At 44.5% G+C, this 23458-nt stretch overlaps 1 long non-coding RNA gene across 2 annotated transcripts; it reads left to right on the forward strand.

The window, feature by feature from the left end:
- The first annotated feature begins 1846 nt into the window (after positions 1-1846).
- Positions 1847-20076, forward strand: LOC134159293 (uncharacterized). Of its 2 annotated transcripts, XR_009963106.1 has the most exons (4): positions 1847-2716; positions 11434-11498; positions 16881-17029; positions 19545-20076. It is a non-coding gene; the product is annotated as an uncharacterized LOC134159293 (long non-coding RNA). The 2 variants fall into 2 exon arrangements; XR_009963107.1 differs by lacking the exon at positions 19545-20076 and having other exon boundaries at positions 16881-17326.
- Positions 20077-23458: the final 3382 nt, after the last annotated feature.

Here is a 23458-nt window from a genome sequence, read left to right on the forward strand (position 1 = left end):
GAAGCATGAAGTTACTGAGTCCCGTAAGGGTGTGATGTGCATCGCTCAGCAAAACACCTCCTAGCAAATGCGCGCTCTCTGCCTCTTCTTCCCTGCCCGCTCTCAGACAGGGTAATTGCAAAGCTCTGAGTTGTGTTTGAAATGCTGCTGTTGAAATCTGAGTGTTGTGGTCTAGCCCTGCTTGTAGTAACGCTGCAGGGGGAATAAAGAAGTAGTAATGTATTTTCTGAATGCAGAAAAGTAAAATTTAACCTGAACTCAATTACAGCCATGTCAGATTAGGTATTAGAAAGAAGTTTTTCCCTGTAAGGATTGTGAGGCGCTGGCACGGAATGCCCAGAGAAAGCTGATTCTATTAATCTTAAGAAATTTATGAGTCAGAATTTTGTGTTGCTTGAAAGGGTAAAGGAAAAAAAGACTGTGTATAAGTTCAAGTTCCTTTCTCTGTGCCTGTATTGTAAAAACATAATACTGGGATGTTCCCAGAAAGTGGCAAGAGCAGTGCAGGACCTGGAAATGCAGTGAAATTGTGGGATTGAGAAGAGAAGAGTGAAGGGACTCTGAGCAGTTTCTTATAACCATGGACTGTAACCACAGTGGCAGCCAGATTGTACAGAAGAGCTCCTCGCACCACTGAGGAGACAAAATTGGATCCTTTGATGCCACATTGGTTGTGGGTATGAAAGGATGCCCAGCCAGCCATTGTGTTCAGTTCTGCTGCTGATAGTGGGCAAAGCTCTTCCTATACTAGCCCAGAAAGGGCTCTCTCCCTATGTGAGAGCCCACAATGATGCTGCAGAGGTAGAGGATCCCTTCAGGCAGCAATTTGTGGGGGACACCGAATAGGAGCATATATATTTATTAATCTGTGGATATTTTAAAGCACAAATACTTGATCTGATTAGACAGGAAGAGACACGGAGGCTACCCTGGGGTGCCAAAGTATCTCAGTCCACCTGCATGCATGCTTGGTGGTGCCAGCGCCATTAGCAGTGATTGGACTGTGACAGTTATTGAGCAACTGCCGTTCATAGGGGTGAACCTCCTACCTCTGGTCTTGAGCTCAGGGGAAATCCCTGAACCAAGGAGAGAAGATGCTGATGGCTGCTTTTGTCCCACAGTTAGACATCAGTGCAGAGAGAGATGTTAAAAAAGAACTTACGAGCGTTGTTAACAACAAAACTGCTGTCTCCAGGCAAAATTTTGCAGCTTCAGTTTTCCTCTCTTTCAGCTCAATATACTGATTAAACTATGACTAAAGCAGAAAATGGCACAGTTTTATTTTTAAAGAACATAAACAATAGTGTTTTATAAATGCAGCAGTTTAACTTTGTCCAGAAAGAAGGAGTATTTTTGGCTCCCTCCACAAGATGCAGTTGCCAAGAGGTGTTCAGCTACTGTCCCAGCTTCGTGATCCCCAGAGCACATATGCCTAAGAAATGTAATCCTTCTGCTATTGTCTGCCTGCATTCCTCTCTGAATACACTTGCAATTGCAGGCGTGAAAAACAATTAGAGATGGGAACAGTTGTTGGCTTTAAAACTTGCTGGATGACAGCTCAAAAGAAGTGACTCTGCCAGAGAATATGGGGTCCCACATCTGCACATGGAGGACTCTGCTGAGCCTTGTGTGGGACTGTTTCATTTTCTGCTGCTATAGTTTACCCTGCTTGGTTAGCACTGCTAAGATTCTGCCTTTGTTTTTCTTTTGTTTCCCATTGCTCTAACTCTGTCCTAAATACAAAAGGGCTCTTGGGAGGAGCAGCCCATTGGGCTGTCGTGTTGAACAGCCTCCGTATCCACATGATAACAATGAGAACTCTAGCATCATCTGGGATCAGTAAGAAGGACTTTTCAGCGCAATTCCTTGCTTTAAAGCAATGGAAGTATTCTGAAATGCCGGTTTCTAAAGTCCTGTCTCCCTTTTGAAATATGTTTGGTGATGTTGACGTGTGTGCATTTAAAAGGAAAAGTACTGGTAAAAATCAAACAGAGGTTTCTGCCTTTCCCTTTACTGAAAACCCAGGCTGTGTTCCTTCTATTAGTTTCCTGAAGGTCTATAGCTACCTATTACCTTGGACTGCAGTGGCTTCAGTGGAGCTTTATGAACCTTTCACCCTGTTGCTATAAAAACCTTCCATGTTTCTGCCAAACCTCCCTCAGAAAGATTACTTTAGCTTTGAAGATGCCAATAAAGGAAATTACTTTCAAAAGGAAAGAGCTAGGAAGACAACCCGAGACCCTTCATTTGGATTTCCTCCAATCTCAAATGTATTGGAACTGAAGAGCAATCCCAAATATATTGTAAACTGCACCGTGGTCCAAGCAGCGAGGTCTCTCTGGGCAGTACTTGGTTGTGTTTTGGTGCCTCCTGCCCCTTTGTCAGCTTTAGAGCAAAAGCTTCAGAGAGAAAAAAACCAAACCCCTCATGGCCCAGCCTCCGTTGGTCAGCCGCTCACAGCTGGTGAATAGCAGACCTGGATCCCTTCCCCTTCCATTTTACCCAAATCCCTTTGTACAATCTTCTTAAGAGCAGCACATGCTGCAGGGCCACCTGGAGGATGCTGTGTCATGGCATAAACATGAAAAGATGTGGCAGAGCAGGGCTGTCATCTTTGTCCACAGGGACAAACTGGAGCCTGATATAAACCGAAAAGGAACCAGCTTTGGAAGTTAGTCAGAGTTCTGTCATTAGCCCAGCCAAGGTGAGAAATGAGGTTGTGCAAGTGGATGCATGTTCACTTGAACTTCTTGCCCAGGTTTCCTAGATGGAGCCTGGAGAGCTGGAACTCGCAGAGGGAGCTGGGAGCTGACACAGGAGGCAGCGTGGCCACTACATGTTGTGCATTGCTGCTTCTGCTGCTGCAATGAGTTCCAGGTTCTTTCAGCCTTTCAGCAAGCAAGTACTTCAATCAGGCGGGCAGGTGACAAGGTGTGAGTACACCTATAGGTCCTTTAATCAATGTAAGGGAACCTACTGTATGTTGTCACCATATTCCCTACCTGAAGCAGGTGCAGGGACACTCAGGTCACCCTTTGCTGCCCAGCTCCAGCTGGACCATTCTCTAAAGCTGGGTAAGCCATGCTTGGTCTGATGAACCATTCGAACACAGCCTCTGTGCTATCACCAGGACAGGCGAGTGGCAACCAATGGTACCCACATACAGGTATCTCATCCCAACCTTACCAAGTGAGAAATAGCCTTAAAATGGCTTGTGTCTGCATGGAAAGAGACAGTAGAGGGGAGGCAGCTGAAGCAAGTCCTCCAACTGTGTGGGGAAGGGAGAAGCTTGCAGAGGAGCATAGGGAAAGGAGAATTTTTTGCTCTCAGCTTCATGTCAGCCACTTCCATGAGCTGCAGATTAGGACAAGCAGTAAGTAAAAAGTAATATTGCTTCTCACTAATGAAGATTCACATTTTAATCTTTTTTTAGTTTACCTTTTATTTTGAAGGACTTTGAATATGCTGGAATGGGTCACTTCAGATTTTTAAATGGTTTGTAGCTATTTGACCACAAGAAGCCTCTTTTCAGCAGTATTTTATGAAGACAGGGGGGTGGTTAATACCAGGAAATGGCCTGCTCTCCAGGCAGACTGAGCACACACTAAAATGAGGTTTGGATGCACACTAGCACATCCAGTGCCAAACCAGAGATGTAACTCAATTACTTAAGTGAATTATCATGTAGGAATAGGCAGTTTCTTCCTTTCTCTCCTTTTCTTCCCCCACCATCCTGAGGGCAGCTGCTGTGACTGTTTCCTTTTGCCCTTTCACTGTGCACTGCAGAGGAAAACCTGTCTCCATCTCCTTTATGACCTCTCTTTAGAACTTCTGTAAGCTTTAATTAAATCTCTGTATAAAAGAATTGTTTTCTTGAGGAGCTGTCTCAGTACCGTCATGCTTCACTCTTCTTATAATCTTCAGAATATATCCTTGTTACTTATTTGTTATATCAAAGCAGATTTAATGGCTGGACATACAAAAATATCTATATCCCTGAATGTCTGCATCCCTGTGACTTCCCTGACCCATAGGTAGCTACTCAGGGGTTGTGTGGAGCTGCATGGCTCTGCCTTCAGGGAGCTCTTCCAGAGCTGATCCCTTTGCTGGTACATTCTTCACCTCCTCTATTTTTTGGGTCTGGTTGAACCTCTTCTGAGGTCAGAGAAATCAAATCACTGCTATTGAAGATTTCAGAATGCAACAGACAAAACAGGGACCCAGTTCTCTTTTGATAACATGTTCTTCAGTGATAATGGTGATACTTTGGTTTTCCATGTTGTTATGAGGATGCTTTTCTGTATGCATCAAAGCAGTAATAATTTGACTTGTCTTCCTTGAGTAATGATTTTGTCTTGTACTTCTTTCAATTACATTTATTTTCAAGGCATTGATTTTGTTCCTTTTAAAATTTTTTAAAGTTTTTTCTCCTCAGACTTATTTTGTAGGAATTCTGAACCAATTACCGATGCTTTGCAATTGTTTTAAATAGACACTACTTTTATGTGTAGTACCTAAAAACTGTAAAAACCTGAGGCTAAACCCTCCTAAGGTTAACTTTCCCTGCACCCTCAGAAGGCTTTGTTAGTAGTTTCACTGAATGCATCAGCTACATTAATGGATTGTTTCTGTGGAATAGTTCCTGACTTTCCTACATAACAGCTCTCACAAGAGACCCTCGGAGCTGTTGCCCTGCCTTGCCTGGGGTGGAGGGAGTGGGTGCCAGGATTGATGGGCTCAGAGGGTGCATGCATTGCTGTAGATCACACTGTCTGGTTTAATTTTAAGGACTTGGGGGTGCTGGTCGATGAGAAAATGAACATGAACCGGCTTCAGTGTGTGCTTGCAGCCCAGAAACCAACCGTATCCTGGGCTGCATCAAAAGGAGCGTGACCAGCAGGTCCAAGGAGGTGATCCTGCCCCTCTGCTCTGCTCTTGTGAGACCTCACCTGGAGCATTGTGTGCAGTTCTGGTGTCAACATAAAAAGAACATGGAACTGTTGGAACAAGTCCAGAGGAGGCCACGAGGATGATCAGGGACTGGAGCAGCTCCTGTATGAAGACAGGCTGAGAAAGTTGGGGCTGTTCAGCCTGGAGAAGAGAAGGCTGCGGGGAGACCTCAGAGCAGCTTCCAGTATCTGAAGGGGGGCTGTAGGGGTGCTGGGGAGGGACTCTTCATTAGGGACTGCAGTGACAGGACAAGGGGTAACGGGTTAAAACTTAAACAGGGGAAGTTTAGATTGGGTATAAGGAAGAATTTCTTTACTGTAAGGGTGATGAGGCACTGGAATGGGTTGCCCAGGGAGGCTGTGAATGCTCCATCCCTGACAGTGTTCAAGGCCAGGTTGGACAGAGCCTTGGATGGCATGGTTTAATGGGAGGTGTGCCCTGCCCATGGCAGGGGGGTTGGAACTTGATGATCTTAAGGTCCTTTCCAATCCTAACTATTCTATGGTTCTAATTTTCCTAGATTTCTGGTGGAGATTTGAGCCAACAACTTAATTCACTAAGTCCCTGGAGAGTACAGATGCTCTGTACACTGCAAGTCGGCCTCGCAGAAGAGTTGCAGAGACAAGAAGGTAGGAGCATGGCAAATTCATGCTCTTGTCTGCATGGATTTGCCGTGCAGATGTGGAGCTTGCTCTTGACTCGACAGAGCAGCAAATGTGCATTCATAGCATGCAGCCGACTGTGCATTAAATCAGGCCTTACAATCATTGGAATAATTTATTTGCCTAAGTTTGGTTTCCGGGACTGTGTAGCAGCATGAATGTAGCCAGATTAGATGACGGGCTGTGTGCTGTGGTCATAGTCCTCATCACAACTATTATGCTCTAGCACACAGGAGTGAAGTGACTGGTCTCTTCTCCCAAGGAACAAGTGACAGGACAAGAGGAAACAGCCTCAAGCTCTGCCAGGTGAGGTTGACTGGAGCTGAGGAACAATTCCTTCCCCAAGGGTGCTCAGGCATTGGAACAGGCTGCCCAGGGCAGGGCTGGAGTCACCGTCCCTGCAAGTGTTCACACACCATGGAGATGAGGCCCTCAGTGCCATGGGTTAGTGGTGGCCTTGGCAGAGCTGGGGTAAGGGTTGGACTTGATGATTTTAAAGGTCTTTTTCAACTGGGTATTCTGTGATTTAAGTTGGGATGGGTGCTCTGCTTACTCACACATAGCATCCTATTGATGGTCAGTGTTATTGGCTCTGATGTTCAGTGTCACCAGAACTCCAGACCCCACCTCTAGGATCTGGAGTACAGTGACACAGAGACTGTATTGCTGCAGTGGACCTCCTGGACTTTGGGAAAGGCTCAGGCCATCTATGCCACTCTAACCATGAGCGGTAGGAGAAACAGAACTGTTGTGTGAGGGTACAAGCGGCACTGGTAAATTCCCCAGATCTTTTTTTCCTTTCCTTTTTATTATTTTGTTCTTTCATCCTTTCATGTAATGGTTCTAAATGTTCCATTGTTAGTTCTATTCAAACATAATTTTGTGCAGAGCAATCAGATGACCACGATCCCAATATTTGAGATGTAATGTTTGCTGTGATAATAACTACATCATGTAACTGTGACAGTGATGGTCCTAGCTGTCATATTAGGAGAGATGCTGCAATGTGACAGGGGCTGGGGTTTTGTTCTAGTAAAAGAAAAGGCTATAAAACACTTGTGTCATGAATTCACATCCATTTGAGTGATTTCCCAGAATTACCAGTGGGGAAATTAACCCATTCAGACCTAGAAAAAAGATATTTGAAGTCAGACACATACCTGATACCTCAGAGAATCCAAAATACCAGTTCCAAATTCTGAAGTTGTTGGTGTTTAACCCCAGTTGACAACTAAGCACCGCACAACTCACTTCCCATGGGATGGGGAGGAGAATCGGGAAAAGGGAAAACTCGTGGGTTGAGATAAAAACAATAATTGAATAATTGAACAATAATTAATAATTGAAATAAAATAAAATAAAATAAAATAAAATAATAACAGGAAAAAGAAATTAATAAAACCCAAGAAAGACAAGTGATGCACAGCACAGTTGTTCACCACCCACTGACCAATGCCCAGCCAGTCCTCAATCAGAGGTCAGTGGCTCCTGTCTAACTCCCTTCAGTTTCTATACCGGGTATGACTTGCTGTGGTATGGCATATCCTTTGGCTAGTTGGGGTGAGGTGTCCTGTCTCATTCTCCTTGTGCCCCTCCTCACTGGCAGACCACAAGAGACTGAACAGTCCTTGATCAGAGGCCTGATTATAAAATAAACTTCCAGAGGAAAATGGACAAAGCCAAAGGCTGTCTGATTTAGGAAACTGCTGTAGCTCCATCCTCTTCTGCAGCACTGTAGAAAAATGAAGTTTGTTTTCAGCCTTGCTGGAAATAAGCACACGTGGACTTGCCTCACATAGGATTCTGCATACACCCAAAATGACAAAGAGCCAGAACCCCCCAGGGACTTCGAGTTTGCTAATCTACTTTACATTTCAGATATTCTGATACCATGGAGATGGGCAACAGTAGAAAGACCTAAAATAGAGCATAAGCATTTTCAACAGCTTTCTCTTACTAAGTGCACTTCATACGATCATGAGAAAGTCATCTGGATTTTTTTCCTCTTTCTCCCACATCACATAAATTGTCTAGTACCTAAAAGGTCATTTTGAAGAACTTTGCTTTTCTAGAAATTACTGGATTTTGTAAAAACACAGGGTATAAGCGACAATCTCTTGTCTGTCTGTATTTAGCATCCTTCAGACTGCTAAGAGAGAGCCTTTAGCAGTGCTCTCAGAAGGAATGGGCTGAGGGAAAGAGAGGGGAGGATGCTGTATGACATTGGCTTTTGAATTTTCATGTATATTGAGCAAGACAGAAGTGAATAGCCCAGAATAATTAGTGTAATGATAATAAAGAAAGCTGTGAACATGTTCTGAAGAACATGTTTATTGTTCCTCTCTGCAGAGTGTTGTGCATGGCATCTCGTCTGGTGTGCGCAGCTTTTTCATAGAGTGGTATTTGAATAGTACATGGCAAGTTTTGTGGGATTTTGCTGATCTAATAACTTTATTCCCCTCTGTCTTCCAAAGCTAATCTGCTGCCTGACTGCAATAATTCTGAAGGAATTTAAGATTTGGATGTTACTTGATGGGGTTCAGTTTATTAATGTTCTTTCGACTTAAGTCCACTACATGATCTCAACAGTGACAAACTGGCAACCACAATTACTGCCAATAACTGAGAAGTGACACTGCACACATAGGGCTGGCTCTCAACCCGTCGCAGATAACCAAACCTCTATACAAAGCAGTGGGTTTTTAAAGGCTAAATTTAAAGTGAAAACATCCCACTTTCTCATACAGAGGCATTCTGTGCATGTAGGATGTGCCAGGCCTCTTGCAGGAGCAAGTCTTCTGCGTTTCAGTTCTTTTTACACCTTTCTCATACCTATTATCCATTTACCTTTCAGTTTTCCTCTTTCTGCTTTAGGTAAGTTTCCCCTCCTTTGGTGCTGCTGTGATGCTCAATGCCCCATTCTAATGCAATATTTAGGTGCCTCCTGGCTGTGGTTTAAAAGTTACTTTAACATTTTCTGCATTGAAGTAGATTTTTCTTACAGCCCAACAGTTGTCAGTTCTTAGCTCCTTAGGCTCCTGCAGTTAAAACTTCCAGAGCTGTATCAAAGCCCCAGATCTCAGTGGCTCGTTTCCCATTTTGAGCATTAGATATTTTTATCCAGTAGTATCTTATCTTTTGCATCATTCAGTGTTGTTGGTACCGGTTCTTTCTTATTTTTCAAGCACTAAATGGCACTAGGAGGCAGATGAGTATTTATATAGAATACTTGCTATATTGCTTCTTTGTGCATGTAAAGGAGTGGGATGAGATTCAGGCTGCGTGTGAGGCAAGCATCTGAAACTGTGCAGGGAGGAGAAGCTGAAAAGACTCTGAGAAAGCAGGAGGATCATTTCTTTTGCTTCTGTTTAACATCTAACAGTTTCTGTTAACATCATCAGGTTTCTGTTTAACATGTAAATCTCTTTGGTTTTCCATCTCCTCCTCAGGTCCAGGAAGGAAGAGAACAAGAGCTCTCAATGCCTACCAGGGATTATTCCGTTTCAGATGTTACTGAAGCATGCAAAAATTGCTCCTAAGAAATCACAGGATCACTTGACCTTTCTGGTGCTCGCAGCAACTACTTTGTCATCTACTCCTCAGTATAATGCCATTTTCAGTGGTATGGAGCCTGTGGTATAATCTGCTGCACCAACATTTGGGGCAGTGCCCTACATGCTTTCAGGCCTGCTGTTGTTGGCAGGCAAGGGAAAACCTCTGGGGAAATACTGGAGCTCAGACTTTAACAGGCTAATCTGTACCAGGATGGAGTCTTCTCATTCCTTTCCAGGGACCTGGCTGAAGGCTTTCAAGCGATGCAATTTGTGATTTTAGAAAGCGGGGGCTCTGTATGAGCTGTAGGTTGCATTTCTGTACAGTTCACATTTCTTTCTCACACGCACCCATTCACAGGGTCCCATAACTGTGACAATAAACAGCAAATTCTGGATTGGCTCATGCCAAACCAGGCAAGGCTAGGATATATCAATAACCCATTTTACAGAAAAGGAGTTGAGAAAGATTAAATGATTTCTCCTGATTAGCACGTAACTTGGTAAAGTTGGAAAAGGCGGCTGAGCTGATGATGCTGATGATGAGCTCATTGCTGCTCAAAAGTGTGATCCTTCCCCACCAGTTCTCTCCTTGCAGCAACCCCCCAGCCCTGCTGAACCCTTGATGAGTCCATTGAGCTTTCTGAGCTGCAGAACACCATTATTATTCCTTGGTTAGCTTTAGGTATCTGAGAGAGCGACAGGTTGAGGTGAGGGTTGAATGGGAATGAGCAGGTACCTGGACAGGGGGTGACTGGGAAGAACATAGCCTTTTTTTCCGATGGTGGCCACACCGAGCATCAGGAGCTGAGCTGTCTTCCCTCTTTCCCTGGCTTTCCCAAAGTTCAGAGAGAAAGCATTTATTCATGAAAGGTACCTGGCTTGGATGAGGAAATATGTCAGTACTGAGTCCCAGCTCTTTCTCCATCTCGTCATCTTGTGATACGTGAAGTGTTGTGCAAAAGCTTCGTTAGCTGGTTACTTGACTTGTTCCTTGAATTACTGCATTGCCCACAGAGTAATTGCTCTTTCCACTGGTGGAGCAGACCCTCTGTGCTGTCATCGCTGCAGTCACCCTAACACATGTAGCTGGGTCAGAATAAGGTACAACCTGTAGTGTCAGCACATGGGTGTCTGTGGCCATAGAGCTCTTCCCCTGCTCCTTTTGCACTGCTCACATGCACCCAGCCACAGCAGCACCAGGAAAACCAACACAGCACACATGCTGTCCCTCCAAATCCATCCCCTCCGTTCCCAGGGTGTGACAGCCCATCTTTCTGGCTGTATCTTTCATGAGATGGCATGTTTGTAATCGATGCTTTCTGCACTGGAAGCTCACCCATCATTCTTGGCAACATATGGCAACTAATTTCTTCTTAAGCAGTTAATTAGGCACCATTTGTATGCGCGTCACCCTTTGCGCGCTGGAGCAGCTGCGGCTCCAGTAGGAAGCTGTTTGTTCTGGACTTTCTCCTTCCTTTGTATGGAAAAATGAGGTGGTTCGTGCTCATTTCTTTGTGTATGTCCTTTCTAAAGAGCTGAAGTGATGAGGTGCTGCACTGGGCTGCAAGGCTGGGTGAGAGTCATCTGGTCTCTAAGGCATTGGGCGAGGGCTGGGATGAGCAGGGGGTCAGCTTCCTGACTCAGTATTACAGGAGTAATAGTTGATTTGGCAGGAATTGCCCTCCCTGTATCCCAAGGAGGAGCAGGAATGAGGTGCCTTGGCAGGACTCATCAGGCAAACTTTTTCAGAAGGCATCTGTATCTTAAATGCAATTTGCTAGCCAGCATTACCCATTTCTACATTTGAAAGCACTAACATACTGTATTTAAAACTTAAAAGATGCTAGTGCTTGGTCTTAGGAAAAAAAAAAAAAGGGGGGGGGGGCGTAAAATCACACTGTGTATTTTGGTACCTGCATGTGATTTACTGGCCTTGTGTGTGGGTTTACTGCCCACACTGCTGAGCATCATCCAGAGAACTATGTGAAGCCATTTTGTGGAGGGAGAAATAGGTATTGCTGCAGCCTGCAGGTGTCTGAAAACATTTCAACAACAACAAAAAGGAGAGTGAAAAATGAGCTCTCCATTACAGGAGACAGACTGTGTGACACAGAAATTACAATGCTCTTCACCTTTTATTATCCTTTATTCTTTTGTATTACAATCATTTCTGCAGCCCCCAAATCAAAGCTCTTTTGTACTAGGCACTCTCCAGACCATCCCATGAGCATGATCCTTATTTACTTTGCTCATACTTGGTATCAAAGGCCATGGAAGTTTGGGACTGGAATTGTTCTTGCTTTCCTGTTATGAATGGGAAGGTGCAGAAAGGGTAAGTGAAGTTCTAGGGGTAAAAACAGTCTGGATGCTTTAATGTCAGATCCAGTGCTGCAGTGAAAACATACTTTTCTTGCCATGCTGATTTGCTGTTTAGTATCTTGTCTCTGACCTCTGGGTGGCATTTAACAACTTCAGAGGGGAAAAAATATCTAATGGACAATTAATAAACTGTTTGTTGGGGAAATTTTCTCCTACCTGCACGATAGAATCAGGAACAGAAAACCATGGGAAGACATTTCAGAGCTGTTCAGTGATTATCGCTCCTATTTAGTTTCCTGAAATTGGAAAGGAAACTGGTGCCTTTTTGGTTTGGAGCCCCAGAAAGTGCCTGTTGTTCCATTGCCACCAGCTTTGGTGAACTTGTAAGCCTGTGACAAATCGCTGACCAGTCTGCAGTTTTTCATACCTGTCTTGTCTCTATTTTGCTGTTCTTTGGTGTGATTACTGCATGCTCTATCTCACAGCATCTTGGAAATGATATATCAGCCTTATTGAACATGGTGTTCCCTCCTGCATTTGATGAGCTTAGTCCAAACCTTGGGTGCTTGTATGCAGCAGAGTTGAGCTCATGCATGAGGGCTGAGCTTTCCCTGCTCAGTGCAGGAGGCAGATTGCTGAAGTCAGGCTCTGAGCTAACAGGCTCTGATTTCCCCCAGTAAGCTGGAATTTCTTCCGTTCATACTAACAGCAGTTGTGCTGTGCTTCAAATAGCTTCAGACTTTCCTCTAGTGTTTACCATCTTCTATTAAGTTTAATGTCATTTTCCTTTAGAAGCCAGTATAAACACAATAACACCAAATAATACACAGCAAAAGCACTGTTGTAACCTGAGTGCTTTGGTTAATTTGGCTGTGAATTACTCTTTCCTCCATCACCAGCCTCGTTAACCCAATCTCATTTTTGTTTCTTTCCCACTGTGATTGCTGTTTTGTTGAACCCAGCTGATACACAGCCTGGAGAAGAGAAGGCTCCTGAAGGGGAGACCTGAGAGCAGCTCCAGTGCCTAAAGGGGCTGCAGGAAAGCTGGAGAGGGGCTTGGGACAAGGGATGTAGGGACAGGCCAAGGGGAATGGCTTGAACCTGCCAGAGGGGAGACTGAGATGAGCTCTTAGGCAGAAGCTCTTCCCTGGGAGGGTGCTGAGGCGCTGGCCCAGGGTGCCCAGAGAAGCTGTGGCTGCCCCATCCCTGGCAGTGTTCAAGGGCAGGTTGGACACAGGGGCTTGGAGCAAGCTGCTCTAGTGGAAGGGGTCCCTGCCCGTGGCAGGGGTTGGAGCTGGAGAAGCTTTAAGGTACCTTCCAACACAAACCAGCCTGTGAGTCTATGATAAACTCAATTTGTTCAATATAGCTTTAAATCTATCACAGATTCCTGTGTGAATTCTTCAGGATCTTTCTGAGGATAGCCTGAGACCTAGGGTGCAGCACGAGCAACAGCAGCTGTGAGAGGGTTTTCATGACTATTACTCCATTGCTACTCATGAGCCCATACAGGTCAGGCTCCAGTTGAATTAGGCACATTACAGTTGTGACAGGAAGGCATTCCCCCTTCTGCAGTCTTTACAGGCTGAGTTCCCAAGAGATGGGACATCCACCAAGGCCAATTACTGTGAAGTTTCTAGAAGAGTTACAAATAAAATGAGAAAAGCAGCGAGCTACAAGCCAGCATTACAGGACACCTTTATGTACTAGGGACAGATAAATGGGATGGAAAGCTTTTCTTTACAGCCATCACTGCAGTGTCTCCTGGCTGCTGTGGGAGCAGCTGACTTACTGCATCAGTTAGCAAATGGGACAGGTTTGTTGCCTTTCAGAGACACAGGCTACAAGCATAGACCAAGGCTGCCCACTTCAATGGGCTCTGTGCTCTCCATCATGGTTATGTCATTCCAGAGCAAAGAGGTCCTGTGTGGGATGAATACATGATGCTAATGGCCAACAGTTCACTGCTTTGGCTGCCTTCCCCTTGGAATTCTGAAGAAGTGGGACTGTTGTAATCTTGGCTATGAGGATAAAGCTGCATGGAGACCTCATAGCAGCCTTCTAACATTTGAAGAGGGGCTACAAGGATGCTGGAGAGGGATTCTTCATCAGGAACTGTAGCAATAGGACAAGGGGTAATGGGTTTAAACTGAAACGGGAAGTTCAGGTTAGGTAGAAGGAAGACGTTCTTTACTGTGTGGGTCATGAGGCAGTGGCACAGGGTGCCCAGAGGAGTGGCAAATGCTCCATCCCTGGCAGTGTTCAAAGCCAGGTTGGACAGAGCCTTGGGCGACATGGTCTGGTGTGAGGTGTCCCTGACTGTTTAATGGGGATTGCAGTGATCTTAAGGTCCTTTCCGACCTGAACTATTCCATGATTCTATGGTAAAGCCTTGGGAAGTGAAAGGTGGCATGTATTCAAGAGCAGAAGGTCCTTGAGGCCACAGAGAACAGCAGAAAATCAAGAAACCCTAAGTCATGGTAGGAGACAATGTACAGAGGACAATGACTGATAAGTCTTGTTTGGTGCACTCCTGCAGGGCTGAAGATGTGTTAGGTGGTTTTGGAGTAACACAGCCCCGAAGTGAAGGAATCAGTCAGATAAAACTAACATAATGATGGTTATTTGTATGCTAAAGTGACATAAGGTTGAAGCTAAAAGGTCAGAAGCTCAAGAGAGAAGTGGGCTTTGTGTGTTGGCTGGGAGAAAAAGAAAAGTGAGAAAGAAAAAAGGGAAGAGGTGGCAGAAGCAAGGGAGTTGAGAGGTTGCTACAACTTGAAAAAAGGCATTAGAAGTGCTATTATGTTACATTGGGGGGAATATTTTGCTTTTTGAGAAGTTGTGAAGAAGTGTACTAATAAAGTAAGGTGAGCACTCGAGGTGAAGGAGGCCAGAAATGAACAATGAGACCGCTTTACTGTTCTGACAGATACATGGCTCTCCACCTGCCATGGCCCAGATGTGGCACAAAAACCTGAAGTGAGAGGCATAAGATAAATAGTGGTGCTGGAAGGGTTTAAATTACAGGGGATCAATTTCTCTGACAGAAATTAAGTTTCTTTAACCTCAGCTCTCCCATGAGTCAGCATTGCTGACTGGAAATGATTGACACAAAAAATCCAGAGATATTAGAGACATCATTGTGAGAATGTAAATTTAAGGAAACCAGTAGTTAGCGAGGAAGGGTGGGATAAGATGCAACAGTTCTGCAGTTAAACAGGACAATATATTCATTACCCAGTGAGCAGGGCAGAACTCAGAGTGTAGTGTCCCCCAGAATCTGGTTCTAAACGTCCTGACTTCAGGAAGAGTCTCCACTCATTCTGCTTCTATTAAAGGTAAGATCTGTTTTAAGCCTGGCTTTCAAGGGCCTGGACTGCCCCAGGCCCATACAGATCTACCCTCCTTTGCAGAAGTGTGGCATCATGACACTGATCATTAACCCATGAACTTGGCATGAGCAGACACTGACTTCCACTGTGCTACCACTTAAGTTACTCAGTTTTATCTCATTTGCACACACAATTAAATGCTAAGGTGAAATTATCAAGTGCTCATGACAATGAGGACATCATTTAGGGCAAGGGAAAAGAATAAGTACAGGCTGGAAATCTGAGCTGGAGCTAAGGTGGTTTGAATGGGCAATGAAACACAAAACAAAGGTGGTTGTAGGGTAGGGCTTCTTTGGTCTCTGGATGTGGTGCCTGTACTGTTGTAAATCCATGTAGGTCAAGGTGTATGATACCCGCAGCTGTTTTTAGGAACCTTGCTAGATGTCTGTTTAAGATTAACTTTTGCCATGCAACTTGGTTTTGGTTGGGTGTTGTGGTTGTATTTTTCCTTGCTTGATTTTTATTCTTCAGAAACAGAAAGGACCAACAGAGCTCCCCCAGGCCACTGACTGTCCCAGGACCAGTTCAGACTGAGTGTGGAATCAAATTGGTTTTCCTAATACTTGTATCCTCAGATATTTTTCACTGACTATTGCAACAGTAAAAGCCTTGACTATTTGGGATAATCCTTACATATAACCAACTTTGTACCTCTTATAAATCGCACCATAACCTGCTTTGGAAAGGCTTTCAGCAGCTGTGCTGCTCTCCACTGCTCACAGTCCCAGGGGGGGCAGAGTCTGCAGACAGCTGAATATGGCTGAGGTGGCAGCATCTCTTGTGATGCCTCAGAGCAGGAATCTTGCTCAGATGCAGATGGAGGATGTTTGAAGTATGAACTGTGCCACATGCATCTTCTTGAGGAAAGCCAAACAGTGCAGCTTTTGCTCTGTAACTCAAACAGATACTGCATCAAAGAGGCTCTGAAGCTGACTCTGCTGAAGTTGGTTAAAACTCTGGGCTTATGGGAGTGGGAAAAGAATGAGCATGAAATTTCAAGCATTGACCAGCTGTTTTAAACTGACAGAGGACAGATTTAGGTTGGACATCAGGCAGAATTTCTTCCCTGTGAGGTGCTGGCCCAGGGTGCCCAGAGAAGCTGTGGCTGCCCCATCCCTGGCAGTGTTCAAGGCCAGGTTGGACACAGGGGCTTGGAGCAAGCTGCTCCAGTGGAAGGTGTCCCTGCCCCTGGCAGGGGTTGGAACTGGTAGGGCTTTAAGGTCCCTTCCAGCACCAACTGTCCTATGATTAGATGATTCTGTGGTAGCCAAGCTGTGGTAACCCTCGAGATCCACATTCCTTGCTTATTGTTATTGCAAAGTAGAACATAACAATTTTACTCAACATCCATTTATTTTAAAGACCGCATTTTCCTTTTTACAGTGTTTGAACTATATACATATTTTAATAGCCTTTAGAAACCAAAACCATCTTTCAGCCTCCATGGTCCCAAATGACAGAAAGCTTCAGAGAAATTCATGCTTGCTATTCACATTACCCCCATGCTGCTGTGATCAGGAGTGGTGGGAGGTCAAGATAAGCGAACAGAACATGGGGAAACTCGTAGGAACTGCTGGGCTTGAACATCCCAGTTCACAAGGTCAGAAATCACGGCTGCTTCTCACAACTCATGCTTGCAGCCCTTGTAAACCCCAGACACTTCTGGGCAAAGGGACTCCTGGAAGAGGGAAAAGGAAGGGGACAAGGGCCAGAAAGGCTAAGATTGTCCTGCGAGTTGTGTATCGATTTGAGCTATAAAAATGAATGGGGACAATGCCTATTTTTAAATGCTCAAATAAGACCAAATAATTTTATATATTTCTCTTAATTTTCCAGCATTAGCTGTGAGTACTTTTAATGAGTCTTTTTATGAAAACCTCTTTTGGTGAGGGGAAGTTATTAAGCCTCTTATGAAGGGATTTTATGGTTTTAATTATAAACAGGTAATGGAGTCTGTGTAAAAAATACCTTTTGACTTTGCAATAAAACCCATTTCCCCCAAGGTAAAACTCTATAAAGAAAGAATTACACAGCAAAGGAATGAAGAAGTCGGCTCCGAAATCACAAGGTGCCTGCACAGCACCAGCTCTTGAGGAGCCCCAGGGATCCATCGACCTGAGTCTGAGTGTCTGTCTGTCTGCTGCCGGCCAAGGTGACTGCAGGGGGCAATGCGAAGTTGCAGGGTTGCCCAGACTGTCTCACTGCACTGCATTAGAGCAGCCTCAGGACTCTTTGTTAATAGTCATGTACAGACCACCCAAAAACCACAGCTGGAGACAGATGCATAGTGGAGGGAGAGCTCGGCAGGGGCTTCTTACAAGGGCCTGTAGGGACAGAACAAGGGGAATGGCTTGAACCTGCCCGAGGGGAGACTGAGATGAGCTCTTAGGCAGAAGCTCTTCCCTGTGAGGGTGCTGAGGCGCTGGCACAGGGTGCCCAGAGAAGCTGTGGCTGCTCCATCCCTGGCAGCGTTCAAGGGCAGGTTGGACACAGGGGCTTGGAGCAAGCTGCTCTAGTGGAAGGGGTCCCTGCCCGTGGCAGGGGTTGGAGCTGGATGAGCTTTAATGTTCCTTCCAACGAACCCAAATCATCCATGGTTCTATGATACTACCGTTTTGCTTTTTTCCTTTGAGCTGTGCAGTGAGCTGCCATGGTTGGAAATACTCACTCCTTTTTCCCTGGGTACTATTCCTAGACTTGTCCACCCTGGCTTTCTCACTTGTTGCCCACTCTGCAGCAGGAATCTCTCACATATCAAGCATGAAGAAAGTCCCTGTATTTGAAAAACTTTCTGTTCAGTGTTTTTGACCAGAAAGAAATATGACTTTTCTCCTAGCCCTGTTCTGAAAGGGTTGGTCAAGGTCTGAGCTGTCAGTACAGCCAAGGTAAGTAGCCACAACTGCCTTTTTCTCGAAGGGAAAACAGTGCTTTGCCTCCTGATGTGAAATATACATTTCCCCGAGTGTTAGAGGAGGCACTTTCTTGGCTTGCAGACCCAGTGCTGGCATTCAGTGCTGAGCTCAGCCATGCTAGTCCTGCAGACTTTTTATAACTTTAAGTAACTTAATTTTCCTTTGCTTCATCATTTCTCCCCCTTTCCTTCCTTCCTTCTCCTCCTTCTTCCTGTCCACAAGGAGGTCCAGGCTTTGACAAATGAGTTGTCTTTTAGCGTAAGGTCAAGTGATCCAAAGAGAAGGAGTTACTGTGACTTAATGAGTCAATTACGCGAGCTGTCTGTCAGCAAGAATTGACTGTACGTGTGTGTGCTCTTAGCTGGCTCCTGCTGGGCAATACAGCATGTATTAAACCAGTATAAATAGTTTACTCCAGCTTAGAGTCTGCATTTGCAATTAGGAAATGAGGAAAGGCTCCTGAAAGCAAAGACTCCGAAATAAAAACAGTCACAGAAAATATTACACCTCTTTTTTCAGAGTGCAAGCCCAGTGTCCAGACCTTGCAGCAGAGGTCAGTGAGATAGCGGCAGGACCCTGCCTTGCAGCGGCACCTCTCCTGGGGGACTGGGGTAAGTTGTGCACTTGGCCCAGCTCCACGTGAGTAGCAAACCCAGCAAATCCCAAATACAACCAGGGGGGCGGCTGTAAGCTGGCTGAGGGGGTAGAGAGAGATGAGGCAGCCCCATGCCGATGAGCTGTTGGCCGTGGCACCCAGGGTCACCATGTGAGTGGCACCGTTGCAAGACCTCAGTCTCTTTTCATGTGCCTGGGTATTATAACACTCTAGTCCAGAGCAGCCTCCTACACCACCTGCTAGAAGTGATTAGTTTTGACTGAGCTAATACCCAGTTGGTCAATATAAGTTCTGATTGCCTTCTTTGAGCTGAAAGACTGATGAAAGAAATAGGTGAGGAGTTAAAAGGTACAGCACCAGAGACTGTAACACCCTGTCTTTTAACTCTCCCTGCGTATAATTTATAAGGATATATAGACTGTTATGGCTCATCTGTATCCCTCTAATCATTAGTGAGGTGCCTTTCATGCCCTAAAGTTAAAGTTGTAAAAGTAAAGTGTGTTTTCTACTGCAGGTCCATTTTAGCTCTTTATACAAATGTCCTAGTGCCCTTTATAATGTAATTGCTATAAATCTTGACAGTGTTATTTGTTTTGTTTTTCTATCTCAATGCAGTGTTGAGTGGAAACAGCCTCATTATCTCCCTATTTCTAAAGAGAATTCACTGTCTTTGAAAGGTGCTATATTAACAGCCCCAGAGATAGAAATTCCTGTACATACAGAAAGAGGCACAGCACAGGCAGATAAATTGAGCCTCCTGCTTCCTTGCTGTTGTGCTTTAAGTGATGGATGTGGTACTTCCCTTATCTGTCCTGGACTTGTGAGTTCAGTAGCACACAGGCTCATCCACACCTTGTCTTTTCCCTTGCTAAAGCAGTGCCAAACGGAAGATTTTGCTGAATCTAGGGAAACAAATACTTGCTTTTTACAAGCTAGGTTCCCTCTATTTTGACTTTGAGACAGCTTGTAAGATGTTGAGCCTTGTTCTTGTATTTGTAATAATCGTATTGATCGCAGTAGTCCCTGACTGTCAACTGAGTCCCCACTGTAGCAGACCAATGAGTTTTTTGAGGTCTCACTCTGATGATGTTTTTGTGGCTGTCTCTGATGCTTCCTTGCTTTCCTGTATTTGCTTTTAGACTCTCCAGCAATCTCCAATCCCACGAGTCAACATCCATAACCCTGCAGCACCATCAAGGAGATTATTCAGGTAACATTCTTCAGCGTCTGCAGGAGCCAGCTATAGCATGTTTCAGACAGCTGAAGTTTCACTTCAACTGCCTTAAATCAGGGTGTTCAGTTTGGTTTCAAGGACGTTTAACTCAACTCATGTCAGGACTTTAAACAGCACTAGGAAAGTACGGTTGGTTACCCAAGATTCGTAAGAACTAGCTCAAAATTCAATTGCCACATTGGGGTATGTAACCTTTTGCAATACCTTTCATTTGTTTTTGAGGTATCTCATTACATATACTGTCAGCTCTGACTCATCTGCATAGCAAAGACAAGGAGGTTTTCCTGTCAACACCCCTGTGATGCCTCATGAGATTCTGAAGCAGGATGGTCCACTGAGAAACTCCATTTGAAGCAGGTGGATGTGCAGTCGCTTTTCATATCCCAAATTTCATCATAAAAAACTTTGTTTCCTGGTGTGAGGAGGAGCCTGTTACCAAAAAAGTGTGAGAGAGACAGAACAGGAAAACAGACAGTAATAAGTAAATGGTGTTTAAAGTGTGAGACCATCTTTTTTCTTCTGCTAAACTTACCTTTCTCCAAAACAGGAACGGCTCTGCCAGCCCAGCTGCATCTTCACAGCACTGTAAGGACTGCTTTAAGTCAGTCCCCAAGCCTCTTCCACAGTTGCTTGTGTTTGACGGTTTAGATAGAGCCAATAGCTTATCTCCTTCCTGCACATACCCACATGCACACGCACACAGCCTCTCTCATGACCCTCCATTTCTTCAAAGATCCTTCTTCAGTACGTCTCTGGTATCGCTTAAAGTCCTTTGCAGGCAAGGAATACCGTTCTTTTGGCTCCAGTGAGCTTTGGCTGTGGGCCTTATCCTTATTTTAGAACAGGCTTCTTTTCTTCTTAAGAAATTCCTCTGAAGATTCTCAGAGAAGGTGAAAATGATGTTTACACCTCAGGCTTCTGCTGGGAGGTACGAGACTATCATCTATCACCCTCGCTTTCATGTCATAGACATTTAAAGAGTTAAAAAGTGGCAAGAGATTTTTCTAAGCCCCTCTGTAATAAAGCCCAGTTCAACAAACAGGTCATGAATATGTTTAAATCTTGTTAATTCCCTGGGAATCACCCATGTGCTTTGCTGAATCACAGCCAAAACACAGAAAGGGCTGTATTGATTTTCTCTTTCCATGCATTTACCAGGGGGTTTAAAGACTCAGCTGTAAGTGCATGAGGCCCTGTGTCACAGAGTCATGTAGCCGGAATCCCTTTTCAGAAGAGCTCTCCCCTGCATGTAGTATATTTAAAATCTGTGAACACACTGTATGCTTTTTCTCTCATTTTCAGTCACCTTTTCTGGCCTGCAAAAGCCCCGTGATCCTCTTTGCACAGCTACTTTGGTTCAAAGCAATGCAGATGAATTACTGCTTGCCTTCAGAGGGCCGGGCTTCACCTCTTCCTGGGGATTCTCTGTAGCATCGCAGTGTTCCAGCACCTCAGGAAACGCTTTGCACCAGGCAGTATTTCTGTCACCAGAATGTACCTATCTACTTTGATCTTGGCAATTAAGCACCACAAAGGTTTTGTGTAGATATCATTGAAAAATATATCTTGATGGGGAAAAAAATGTTCCAAGTGGATGTTTTCATTCAGCGTCCATCTGCCAATCTTCCTGCTGACAGCAACCCAGCTCATCGAGAGTCCTCTCTTTTATAGAGACCCTGCTCAGAAGAGCTGTTCTGAGGCAGATCTCTTCTTTCTTTGGAATTACGCTGTCTGTCTCTTTCTCTTTGCTATTGTGAAGGCAGCTAACCACATGCATAGAAATGAAGTAAATAGTTATCTATTCTACCTGCACTTATATGCAGGTAGATCTCCAGGTGAGATTTTTTTCATCAAACAGGAGGTTGAGGGCTTGGCTTTTTCCTTACTCTCACTCTTATCTTTTAAATTACCTGATAACCAAAGCAAAGCACATCTTTCGTAAAAATGGATGTTTACAACTAATGGCATGGTTTTTAAAACACAGCAATTGCCAGAGACTGCTGAATGGTGCACCCACATATGGAAGTTTTTCACAGCTTTGGAGCTAATGAGTTGTAGACATTGGCAAATACTGACTTTTTAAATTAGAGCTACTATAGTTCAAAAGAGACAGATGGCTTTATTTATAAAAAGGGATTTGAGGACCACACACAGAAAACTCCACAGAAAGACAATGTGTTGTCGGAGACCGTATATCATAAAATAAGATACATAAAACAGTTCAGATTTCAATTCCCCTTTCCCTTGTCTCCAGCCAAATCTGATGCAGCTGCCTTTTTAAATCCAGTAATATTTGTGCCCCTATAAAGCCAAGCACAAAACAAGAAGGAACACTGAGAGGTCACCTTCAGATCTGGAAATAGGGCAGAGCTCCCCTTGGGCTTCATTCAAACCCCTTTTTCTTCATTTCTGTTATTGCCAGTGTACTTCTTTCTTATCTCTTCCATTCAGTACCCATCATCTCAAACTCTGGAGGCTTAAGTTGAGTGATCAATAACTTGACTTGTTTCGTGTTGCTCCTATGGACCAAGATGCACACAATTCCTCTGTAGAAAGGCTGAAATGACAATTTCCCAGTGTTGTACTGTGCCATCACTTTAAAATACAAGTTTGATCATAGGTTTAGATGACCCAGAGTTACTGAGTTTCCAGTTGCTGGTTTTCAGCAGAACTCAAAGCAGTAATGGCTAACAATGTGTATTGTTGGGGGCAGAGGAGGAACAAAGCCATTCTTGTTCAGGAGAAGCTGTACAGTGACACAGCACACTGGAGAGATCAGAAACTGGAACAAAATGGTGTAGACATTGACAAGTTTTTCGTTCACCCACAAAGCATTCAGAGTTGCACCAGGCTGGACAGAATCGAAAGCGAAAGAGCCTCACTAGAGACACTGCTGCAAAAGCTGCTTCCATGTAGAGACACAGGGGATGTGATGATAGTACAATGATGAGTAATGGGCAGTACTCTAAAACCTGTGCTTGTTTCCAAAGGAGGATCAAATCACAAACCAGAATGGTACATAGCTGTTTGTGCTCTAAAGGGACAAACTCCTCATAGGGGAAGATATTCCTTTGCTGTTGCTGTTATTTTCTTTCCCAGCTTTCAGAACGCCTCCAACAATCTCTTTTGTGTTAGCACAACATATGTCTCCTCTGCTCTGCTGTTATCTGAATAGAATACAGAATGGAAGCAATTTCCAGAGAGCACAGGAAATATTAAGACATGTGGAAGTGCATGGGACAGGGAAAAAAAATACCCCAGCAGTTACCTGGCTTTCCTGAATGTAGTGTGACAGCTCAAATAGCGATCAAGTCCGGACTGCTTCAAACAAGGAGGGAAATTCTAAACCTTTACTTACAGAGGTGAGTTGGTTATGGGTCTCACAGCCTTAATATGTCAGTGCTACTTCTACGTTCTCTTGGTGGGGTGCCTACATCTCCTGGAAAGCTGGGCATCCTGCATGGTTGTGTCCAAGCATCATTGCCATTTGTGGCTATTTGAATGATAAAGATAATCTCTGTAAATTGTCTTTGGATGCTGGAGGGGGACTCTTCATCAGCAGCTCTAGTGATAGGACAAGGGGTGATGGGTTCAAACGTAAACAGGGAAAGTTCGGGTTAGATAGAAGGAAGAAGCTCTTACCTGTGAGGGTGCTGAGATGCTGGCAAAGGGCGCCCAAAGAAGTGGTAAATGCTCCATCTCTGGCAGTGTTCCAGGCAGGTTGAACAGAACCTTGGACAACATGGTCTAGTATGAAGGATCCCTGCCCATGTCAGGGGGGTTGGAACTGAATGATCTTAAGGTCCTTTCCAACCCAAC

This window comes from Pezoporus occidentalis, unplaced genomic scaffold (genome assembly GCF_034315485.1).
Source record: "Pezoporus occidentalis ecotype Australia unplaced genomic scaffold, CSIRO_AGI_Poc_V1 ctg144, whole genome shotgun sequence".
Lineage (NCBI taxonomy): Eukaryota > Metazoa > Chordata > Aves > Psittaciformes > Psittacidae > Pezoporus > Pezoporus occidentalis.